General features: G+C 50.0%; 1 long non-coding RNA gene and 2 pseudogenes across 2 annotated transcripts; 2 read left to right on the forward strand and 1 right to left on the reverse strand.

Moving 5' to 3' along the window:
* Positions 1–298: 298 nt before the first annotated feature.
* LOC120592619 (uncharacterized) lies at positions 299–3225 on the reverse strand. Its single transcript, XR_005650165.1, has 2 exons — positions 2754–3225; positions 299–799 (listed from the first exon to the last, which is right to left on the reverse strand). It is a non-coding gene; the product is annotated as an uncharacterized LOC120592619 (long non-coding RNA).
* A 71-nt stretch (positions 3226–3296) lies between these two features.
* LOC120592608 (HLA class I histocompatibility antigen, B alpha chain-like) lies at positions 3297–7858 on the forward strand (annotated as a pseudogene). The gene is made up of 8 exons (XR_005650164.1): positions 3297–3458; positions 3636–3914; positions 4172–4448; positions 5071–5346; positions 5461–5577; positions 6023–6055; positions 6210–6257; positions 6421–7858. The product of XR_005650164.1 is annotated as an HLA class I histocompatibility antigen, B alpha chain-like (transcript).
* Positions 7859–8840: 982 nt separating this feature from the next.
* On the forward strand, positions 8841–8959 carry LOC120592624 (uncharacterized; annotated as a pseudogene).
* Positions 8960–11118: the final 2159 nt, after the last annotated feature.

Here is an 11118-nt window from a genome sequence, read left to right on the forward strand (position 1 = left end):
CCCTCTGGTTGACATTCTTAACAAACTAAATTTGAAACTTCTAATGAGAAACAAAGATAGTTATTATTTTAAAGACATTCTTGTTAAGGCACCCACATCTTGGAACTATTTGGTCTAGCTAACTATAGGTTCTCAACTTTGTTGCAACTTATTGAATGAAACATTATCACTAAAGGTAATTTTGAGAAGCACAAAATTTGATGTATCTCCTTTCTCTGTTTCAGACTTTTACCCATGGCTTTCCAAAAGTGAAATGTAAAGCATTAAAGAAAAATAATCAGAAAAAGGAAACAGTGACTTACAAAATCCTGAAACATTAATTAATTTTAATTTGGGTTTTAACATGTGTGTAAGTTCTTTGACACTCCTCCTTTCCAGAGGTGCAGTAATTCCCTCCTCTTGAGTGTGGGCTGCATTTAATGACTCACTTCTAACTGACAGAGTAAGGCTAATGTGATGGTGTGTGACTCTGAGTCTAGGACAGAAAACACTGCAGTTTGCATCTTGCTTGCTCTCTCTCTCTGATCACTTTCTCTGAAGAAAGAAGCTGCTTGGTCATTTTCTGCCTTATGGAAAGTCCACATGGCTAGGAATGGAGGCCTCCTGAGACCGCCCAGGTAGAAATGAGGCTTCTTCCAACAGCTTCTTCAAACAGTAAGTCATGTTTTGTGTGAGTCCTCCAGCCCCAGTTAAGCCTTCAGATGATGTAGCCCTGGCTGACAACTTGACAGCAACCTTGAGAGAGGCCCTGGCCAGAAGCGCTCAGGTAAACCTCTGCCAGATTCCTGACCCTGGGGAACTGTGGGAGAAAGTACACATTTGTTATTTTGAGTTGCTACATTCTGTATAATTTGTTATGCTGCAGTACCTAACTGATACAGTGTTTAAAGAGAGAATGAAATATTGCATTTTAATTTTCATTTGCTCTAAATTAATTATAAGATATTAACAATGTTATTTGGTTTTAAGATTTAAGAATTTCCATGGCTAACAGGCAGGATGCATTTTATTACCATTCACAGCACTCTATTTACTTGTACTTTGATTTCTAACCATGACCCAATCAAACACAAGAGGAAGAACAGGTCCCTAATAACAACCCTCGTTATTCACTTCCAGTCATTCATCCAATTAGACACTAATGTGGGTGTTGCTGGGAAGGGATTTTGCACATGTCACTAAGTTCTCCGTCAGTTGACTTTAAGATTAGAAGGAGGGGGCTGTCCTGGGTGGGCTGTCCTGGGTGGGACTGTCCTGATCAGGTGAGTGCTGATTGGGGTTCTTCCTGAGCAGAGATTCCAAGTGTGAGAGGGATTCAATGTGAGGCATTTCTCCACTGAAGGCTTTGAAAATGCAGGGCCACGTGGCAAAGACTGCTGGCCACTAGGTGATAGGGGCAGCTATCCCCTGGCATTTCCTCGCTGACAGTTGTCAAGGAAATGGGACCTCAGATGGACAACTGGAAGAAACTGAATTTGGCCAACTGTCTCTACTTAAGCTTTGAGGAGGACCCTGAGCTCAGGATGAGAACACGGCTTTGTGACACCCTAACCAGAGCACCCATTCACACCACGCTTGGATTTCTGACTAAGGAACTTTGAGCAAATAATTGGGAGTTGTTCTGAGCCACTAAATTGTGGACATATCTTCTGCAAGAATAGAAAACTAATACACAGACTCAACTGTGCAACGAATAAGCATATGGCATTTTATTTCACTGGGATGAATTTATGAATTGATATGCACGCTAGTTACCCGTAATAAAATCTTTCTGAACTTTTTTGTATTTTTTATTTTATGATTTTTGTGTGATATAATTAAATTTTAATACGATCATCATTTACTGACAATTAACTTAATGCCTACTATCTGTCAGGAATGGCTTTATATGCCTGGGAGGCAACTTTGACCTAAGTAGCCTAAAGCCCCTGAGCTTACATGCCTTATATTCTAGAGACTTCCCACAGAGAGACAAAGCCATTGGAGGGTTTTGGTGAAGAAATGGCAGGTACATCCTGAGTCACATTAGCAGGATCTCTGATCCTTGTGGGGACAATAGGTTTTGGGTGGCATGTAGGGGGGTAGCACTAGTGCCACAATCAGGAGTGAGAGGGTGGTGGAGACTAAGAGGGGAAGAGGTCCTGGGGATGAAGGAGACAGAGGGAAGGGCTGGAGAAGTGGCAGGTGAGAAAGTGCAGCAGAAGCAAAGAATTCTACAGCAGTGGAACTCTGAGATTTAAATATGTGCTTTTAAAGATCTTTAATAAACGATCTAGAGCCTAGCAGGTTGTTCTGTGGACCTGCCTAAAAACTAATTGCCTCCTTATGTTAATCAGTTTAAAAAATAACAATATGTCCCGATAAAATATGCACACCACTTAGATGTGGATTATTTCTAAAAAATAGGCTATGCAGGAGCACTAGTGAAGGACATTGTAACTGCACTGAACACTTGGAACTCTGAGGCTGTACATGCTGCTGGTTGAAATACACTGTAACAAATTGCTTCCAAGTCTTTTTTTGTGTTGAGGATGTGGGGGACTCACACAGACAGACTCTGGACTGTGGAATGCAGCTCGGTTTACAGTACAAAAACCTGGAGTCACAGACATGCTGTTTGGGAAAGTTAAGACTTAGGAGCTTTGTGAGTCTGAGCACAGTGCTCACATATCTATCCGGACCAGGGGGCCCAATCTTTTCTTTCACAGATTAGCTTCCTGAGGATCAGGGGTTTTCAAGATTGTGTTACTCACCCTGGTTCATAGACAACAAGGAGACTGGTCACTGTGAGAATCTCTGGCTGGTGTTTTCAGGCACAACTTCTCCAGGATGAAAGCAAAACCCCCTGTCCACCTTCGTTCCCAGGGCAAGCTCACTCTTAGGCATCAAGTTCCCTGGGGCTGAGCTTTCTAGAAGAGTCCAAGGGAGAGGCAAAGGGCGGGAGGCAGAGAGAACATTTCAGGGAGAAGGGCTCCGGGAAGAGGAGAGGAGGCAAAGGGGCCCGTCCCCGCCTGGGGTCTCTCCCTGGTTTCCTCACACAGCTCCTGGGCCAGGACTCAGGGAGACAGGGTGACAAAGAGCTGTCGGTGAAGGAGGAGCGGTCAGGGCAAAGTCCCAGGTCCCCAGGGCGTGGCTCTCAGGGTCTCAGACGCCAGGGCGGTGTCTGGGGCGGGGAAGCTCAGTGTCGGGGAGTCCCCACCTCCCCGAGGTTTCACTTCTCCCTCTCACAACCTGTGTCGGGTCCTCCGGTCTGGATACTCATGACGCGGCCCCAGTTCCCAGTCCCATTGCGCGTCTGGTTTCTAGAGAAGCCAATCAGTGTCGCCGCCCGTTTATAAGGTCTCCACGGCCCCGCCCCGACGCAGAGTCTCCCCAGACTCCGAAGATGCAGGTCATGGGGCCCCGAACCCTCCTCCTGCTGCTCTCGGGGGCCCTGGCCCTGACCGAGACCTGGGCGGGTGAGTGCGGGGTCGGGAGGGAACGGCCTCTGCGGGGCAGGAGCGAGGGGACCGCCCGGCGGGGACGCAGGACCCGGGGAAGACGCGTCCCCACCGCCCAGGCCCAGAACCCCCGTCCCGTCCTGACCGTCCCGCGCCCCCCCGCTCCCCGCGCCCCCTCGTCTCTCCGCCCCGCAGGCCTCCACTCCCTGAGGTATTTCTACACCGCCTGGTCCCGGCCCGGGAGCGGGGAGCCCCGCTTCGTCGCCGTCGGCTACGTGGACGACACGCAGTTCGTGCGGTTCGACAGCGACGCCGCGAGTCCGAGGGAGGAGCCGCGGGCGCCGTGGATGGACCTGGTGGAGCAGCAGGACCCGCAGTATCGGGACCGGAACACCCAGATCTACCGGGACAGCGCACAGGAATTCCGAGTGGGCCTGAAAACCCTGCGCGGCTACTACAACCAGAGCGAGGCCGGTGAGCGACGCGCCTGGGGCCCGGTCCCGACCCCCGTCCCCACGGACAGGCCGGGGTCGCCCGAGAGTCCGGGCCCGCGCTTCGCCCCGAGGCTGCGGGACCCGCCCGGGAGGAGCCGGCGGGGACTCCCCGGGTTTCGCTTTCAGTTTGGGTCCGGACGCTGCGGCGGGGCTGACGCGGGGCTGACGCGGGGCTGACGCGGGGCTGACGCGGGGCTGACGCGGGGCTGACGCGGGGCTGACGCGGGGCGGGGACAGGGTCTCACACCTTGCAGCTGGATGTACGGCTGCGACGTGGGGCCGGACGGGCGCCTCCTCCGCGGGTACTTTCAAGACGCCTACGACGGCGCGGATTACATCGCGCTGAACGAGGACCTGCGCTCCTGGACCGCGGCCGGCCTGGCGGCTCAGAACACCCGGCACAAGCGGGAGGAGGCCCGTATGGCGGAGAGCTGGAGGGCCTACCTGGAGGGCAGGTGCGTGGACTGGCTCCGCACATACCTGGAGAACGGCAGGGAGACGCTGCTGCGCGCAGGTGCGAGGGGCCGCGGGGCCTCCCCTCTCCCTCGGGGGCCGGGGGCTCCTCCAAGGATGGAGGAAAGTGGGACCAGAGCACCCGCCTCCTGCGGGTCGGGAAAATGAGTCCGTGTGGGTTTTCAGATCCGGTACCAGAGGGCGGCTCGCCCAGAGGGCCCACCTTCCCTCAGGGACAATGAGGGGTGCTGTCTTTGGGGGAAGGAAGGGGAGACTGTCTCGGGAATAACTGGTCAACAAGCGGTTCCCTTTGACTGTGGCAGCTGCTCTGAGAACCCTGGGGGCTTTTTCTCTCAGGCCATGTTCGCTGCCCCACACCCAGTGGCTTTGAGGTCTGACTCTAGCTTTTCTGAGTCACTTGGCCCCCACCCAGGTCAGGACCAGGAATCTCTTCTCTCCCCTTCAGAGACCTATCTCTGACCCTGGCCTGTCTCAGCCTAATTCTAGAACTTTCTAAACAGTAGGAGATTATCCCAGATACCTACGTCCAGTGTGGTGTCTGGGTTTTATGCTCCCTTCTCCCACCCCATTTGTCCTGAGCATTCTCAGCATGGTCACAGAGCACTGGTGGAGTGTCCCATGAGGGATGTAAAGTTCCTGAATTTTCTGACCCTTCTCCTCAGACCCTCCAAAGACACAGGTGACCCACCACCCCATCTCTGACCGTGAGGTCACCCTGAGGTGCTGGGCCCTGAGCTTCTACCCTGAGGAAATCACCCTGACCTGGCAGCATGACGGAGAGGACCAGACCCAGGAAATGGAGCTCGTGGAGACCAGGCCCGACGGGACCGGGTCCTTCCAGAAGTGGGCGGCACTGGTGGTGCCTTCTGGAGAGGAGCAGAGATACACCTGCCACGTGCAGCATGAGGGGCTGCCCAAGCCCCTCACCCTGAGATGGGGTAAGAAGGGGGCTCTGGGCACAGCGCCTTTTCTCAGGGAGCCCCTTGAGGACTTCAGCAGGGTTGGGGCTGAGGCCCTGGAGTCAGGATCATCACCGTCTGTTCCCTTCCTAGAGCCTCCTCCTCCAGCCACCATCCCCAATGTGGTCATCATTGCTGCCCTGGTCCTCCTTGGAGTTGTGGTCCTTGGAGCTGTGTTTGGAGCTGTGATGTGGAGGAGGAAGCGCTCAGGTAGGGAAGGGGTGGGGTCCGAGTTTTCTTGTCCCACTGTGGGGTTTCAAGCCCCAGGTAGAGTGTGTCCTGCCTCGTTAATGGGAAGTACCATCCACACACGCGTTCTTTCCCAGCCTGGGGCCCCATCTGCTAACACTTGCTCTGTATTAATGCACGTGTAAAAATGAAGGACAGATTTATCACCTCGATGATTCTGGTGATGGGGACTTGACTTCTAGCTGTCACAGGATAAAGGGGAAGGTCTCTGCTGAGGACAGACCTCCAGGAGGGTGGTTGGTCCAGTTCCCCCACATGTACGTTCCTTAGGTTTCCTCATTGTGCCCTGGGTCTGAAGTCACAGTTCTGGAAACTTCCCTGGGGTCCAGGCCTAGGGGGTTCCTTTAGCACCTCATGGCCCCCGCCCCCCTTCCCTGGCTTCTCACAAGATGTTTTCTTCCCACAGGTGGAAAAGGAGGGATCTACGTTCAGGCTGCAAGTGAGTACGGTTGACGGGTGGCCGGGGGTGATCCCTGAGACCCTTGGGATAGTGTAGTTGGGAGCCTATGGGGGGAGCTCACCCACCCCCACAATTCCTCCTTTAGCCACATCTCCTATGAGTTCTGACCACATTCTGTTTTGTCCTACCCCAGACAGTGACAGTGCCCAGGGCTCTGATGTGTCTCTCACAGCTTCTAAAGGTGAGACCCCTGGGTGGCCTAAAGTGGCGAGGGGCTGGGGAAGAAGGGACAGGACTGGGGAATGTGCATTCTTTGGGATATTTTGAGCATGTGGTGGAGTGTTGAGAATGTCACCACATACAGTGACTAACCTGAATTTGTTCGTGATTATTTTTTTCTGTAGCATGAGACAGTTGCTTTATGGCGGAACGAGTGATGCAAGATTTGTTCATGCTCCCACTTTGTGACTTGAAGAACCTCTGATTTCTCTTTCTGCAAAGGGCATCTGAATGTGTCTGCGTTCCTATCAGCATAATGTGAGGAGGTGGGGAGACTGGCCCACCTCCTGCCCACCTACCCCCCTCCCCACACTGACCTTTGTGTCTTCCCTGATCCATTCTCCTGTTCAGCAGAGGCTGTGCCATTCCTGTCCCTGTCTTTATTTCATGTTGCGCTGAGCTGCAACTTCCCACTGCCTTATTGGAATAATATAAATATGAAAGTTTTTCAGTTCTTGCCATGGAGGGTTGATGGGGTTTTTAAAAGAGACAGTCCTAACTTTGACAGACAAAATAAATAGAAGCCCTGAGAACTTTCCAGATTCTCGTATTTGCTGTTGCAGGACAGGCTGTGAGGATCAAACATGTATGAGGCCTGTGCCCCGTCGGTGCTCAGTGCATTGTGGACTTTGACATGGTCACTCTTCAGCTGTGTCACCTCTCTGCTCCTTTGTCTTTTTTCTTCAGCAGAAGCTTGTCCCACCAGGACTTGTGATCACAGGGGCTCAAACATCACCCAGGCCTTGTAAATGATTCTAATAAAGAATATCTCCAGAACTGTGGGCAGTGAGGGCTTCATGTGGCTGTGTCAGCCTAGCCTAAGGCCTGGGTCCGGCCCTCACTCCCATCCTCTGGGTGTTTGTTTTTGTTCGTTGCTTTGTTTTCACAGAGGAATATGACTGTTTTTGTTCTTGTTAGGAGTCCTAGAGTCATTTTCCTTATGGTGTCTCCTGTCTGTCATCAGCAGGAGGTGTTTTCCTTTTCAATGTCCCCACCAGGCTTCGAGTGGTCCCTGCACACAGGAGTCTGTGGTATCAGGAGATGAATTTTCAGATTATCCTGCTCTTGTCTCCTTCTATGACTTGATTGTTCTTTCCAACTTTTACCAAACTCTCAAAGGAACCAGAATCGTTTAGAATTAGCAGAGAGAAGGGACCTTGTAATCTCTCATCTTAGATAAATTCCTGTCGTAATTCTGCTCTGCTTGCCCACCCTTAGCTCTAGTGCTGGCTCCAGTCCAAACTCAGAGATTTATAAAGGAGAGTCTACTTTCAATTTCTATTTGGTTGTAAAAATAGGACCCATAAGTCAAAGGTCATTGTTTTCTGAAGAGGTAAATATAATTGTGTGTTGTGGTGTGTAGGAGGGTTGGTGTGGGAGGAAGTGTTGAGGGGAAGGAAGGAAGAGCAGTTCTAGTGAGAAAAGTAGAGATGACATTGATGCCAATGTGAGTGGACTTTGTGCTGTAGCTGCCACAAAACAGCATTTGATCTGAGGCCATATTACTAAAGATACTGTCTCTAAAATAAAGAGGTGCTGTACACTGGTCATTCATTCAACTGACAATGGTTGTTGCCAGATATGTGACACAATTTTTGCATCTGGGGAATATCAGTGAAGTAAAATTTAAAAAATTGCTCATCTTGTGGAGCATATGTTCAGGTGGGAAGAGACAGACCATATACTAAAAGCACAGTAAATAAGGAAGGTGTTTATGTTAGAAGAGGATCAGTGTTGGGAAATTGTAGTGGGGCTGGAGATCTAGAGTGTCAGGGTGTGGGAACAGGGAAGGTGGCTGATTTGATTTGAGAGGTCATTGTGAGCCTCCCTGGGAAGATGACCTTGAGGAAAGGTTTGAAGGACATGAAGAATTATGCACGAGGTTGCCTGAGGGAAGTTCTTCCCAAGCAGGGGAACCTGCAGTGGGAACGGCCCAGGCAGGAGTGTGTCTGTGGTTTCTGGAAGGAGGGAGGGGGCTGGTGCTGCTGCAACAGAGAGTAATGGAGATGAGACAGAGGCACGGCCAGACCACGTGGACCTGGAGGATGTTAGGAGGGTGCTGACCTGTGCTCTGAGTGAGGTGGGAGTTACAAGACAGTTTAGAACAGAAGAGGGGCAGGTATGACTTCTTTAAAAAGATCGCTGTGGCTGTTGTGCTGAGAACAGACTTAGGAGGTAAACGTCAGAGGAGGCACTAGGGACGCAGTAGGAAACTGCAGGGTGAGCGGTAGAGATAGTGGATGTGGTGGGGCTCTGAGTACATTCTGAAGATGCACTTTACAGAGTTTCCTATGGGTTAGTGTGGAGTATGAGTCAAGGATACAAGAAATCTCAGAGGATACAGTTAGAAAGTTGGAGTTGCCATCAGCAAAGATGGAGAAGACTCTGGAAAGAGCATATTTGAGGGGGTTATCAACGGCATTCATTTTAAGAGAGGTTGGAGCTGAGATGTCTGTTAGAAATACAAGAGACACATATAAATAATATTTAAAGCCTTGAGAATGGCTGAGGTCACCAAGGGAGTGATGGCTATAAAATAGATATGGTCTATGGCCATGCTACCCTGAACAAGCCTGATCCCATCTGATCTCAGAAGCTAAGCAGGGTCGGGCCTGTTTAGTACTTGGATGGGAGACCACCTAGGAAGACCAAATGCTGTAGATGTAAAAAAATAAAAAATAAGGGATTGTAAGCTGACAAGGCCCTTGCAACCTGTGAAGTCAACCAAGGGTTGCCGTGCCTTAAAAAAAAGGGAAAATGAGAGAAATGGACAGGACCGAACCCTGCCTCTCCCCATTCCCCTCTCCTCATGCTGAGTGATCTAATCAGACCCCCCCGCCCACACACACACACAACATGGAGAGCAGATGGCACAATTCTAGCTCTGCATCTAGAAAGTACATAGACCAGGGAGTTTCAAAGTTTTCTGTGCACAGAATTTACCTGGACATTTTGTTACGTCTCAGAACGTTTGGAGCAGAGGGTGTGAATCTGGATTTCTAAGAAGGTGCTGATGCTGCTGGTCTTCAGATCACACTTTTAGTAGCAAGAACCTAGACCAGGATTCCCACATGGCTGTGCAACAGCCTCACATGCAGGGCTTGTTAAAAAAGCGATTCTTGGTCTTGTGCCTAATTCTGACATGGTGGGTCTGGCAGAGTCCCGAGTGTTTTGAAAAAACCCACAAACAATCCTGGGATTCAGCCAGATTGGGAAACACTGAGATCAGTGACAGAGTTCAGGTTGGGGAGGGCTCTTAAAACCAAATTTAAAAGTGGGTTTTTTTTCCCCCTCGGAAAGAAAGGGGAGGATACATATTGTCAATTAAGATGTGATGTTGATAATTACGTGTTTTCTCTACAAGGGATTATAGGCAGGTGAAAGATTTAGGAAGTGAGTCACAGGACAGTATAATAAAATCTGTGAATGCTTGCTCTCTGACACTGTTCCCCAGATTGATTTCTTGAAGCAAACGATGGAATCTCAGTTTTTCCTAATTTAGACATACGTGTATATAATGGTGGGGTCTAACACTATTTTAGGGAAGTTCACAGAACAAGCTCGAGGCTACACAGCCAGGAACAGATCGGCAGTCCGCCTAAGGTGGGGTCCCACATAGGGATGACTGCCCCTGCTGCTGGACACAGATGTCACTGCTCACACCACTGGCATCCCTCATGCTGGACAGTGGACCCCGGGGCTAAGATTGCTATCGCTGCTGCTTCTGGCAACTGCATGTTGTTAACTGCCAGATGCATTCTGCACAGTTCCAGCCTCTGTGTCACCATGTCCTGAGTTAGAGTCTGGCATGTAGTCGCCTGACCTCATGCCAGGTCCAGCTACAAGAATGTTTGGGAAAGTGGGTTTCCCACTTTAATGGAGGGAGGTCGTCTCTGCCTCCCACTAAGACTCTGCGTGCGGAAGTCTCGTAATGTAGGAAGAGAGTTCAGGTGCTGTGGGGGAAGGGATGGAAAAAGAATGACAAATTTCAATTCTTGGAGCAAAGATCTGAGACTGAAACTTTCTCTAATACTTTGTAGGCACTCAGGTTTGGCTGGAAGAACAGGGGCTGACTAATAAATGATGTTTTTCAACTTAGTCTCTTGATGATTGGTTATGGGGTCCAACTTTTATCTATTCCAGTTTATACTTCTAAATAAGTGGAGCGGCATTGTACGGTGGTGAGGTGGTTACTCCCTGCCTTTGCCTCTTGCTAGGATTAGAACACCAAGGTCTGAAAGACTTCAATGGGCCTACGTGTGCACTGCTGTGTTATATTAATATTTATTTTCCTTGTACATGGAAGTACTTCTGAGGAGACACTCTCTAACATTTATTATTTTTTTATTGGACCCCCACAAAGGACTGAAAAACAAACACAAAACAAAACACCATCTTAGTTTTCTAGTTTAGATGTAGTTCCACTCAAAGTCTGGATCATGAACAGCTGGTAACAGACCCGAGGATATGTTATAAGTGCTCATATTTGCTTATCTTTTGCTCTGGGATGAGAAAAGGTAGAGGTTTACTTGCTAACTCTTACTCTGCATTTCCTTGTGGCACCGATTCTCTGATGCCACCTGGGTGTCCTGCAGAGAATTCCGCCACTACCTGGAGTTAGCATCAGACCCCACACGTTCAGGGCTCCTTTCCATGAGACTGCCCTCACTTCAGATGCAAGTCTCAGGTATCAGGTCCCCATGTTACCTGCACTTCTGACTTGGCTACTAAGTTGTAGATCTCCCTTGCCCAAGTTTGATAACTCGATAGAACAACCCATGGAACTCAGGAAAATGCTAAGCTTACTATTACAGTTTGTTATA

This window comes from Pteropus medius, unplaced genomic scaffold, assembly GCF_902729225.1.
Source record: "Pteropus medius unplaced genomic scaffold, Ma_sr-lr_union100, whole genome shotgun sequence".
NCBI classification, from domain to species: domain Eukaryota; kingdom Metazoa; phylum Chordata; class Mammalia; order Chiroptera; family Pteropodidae; genus Pteropus; species Pteropus medius.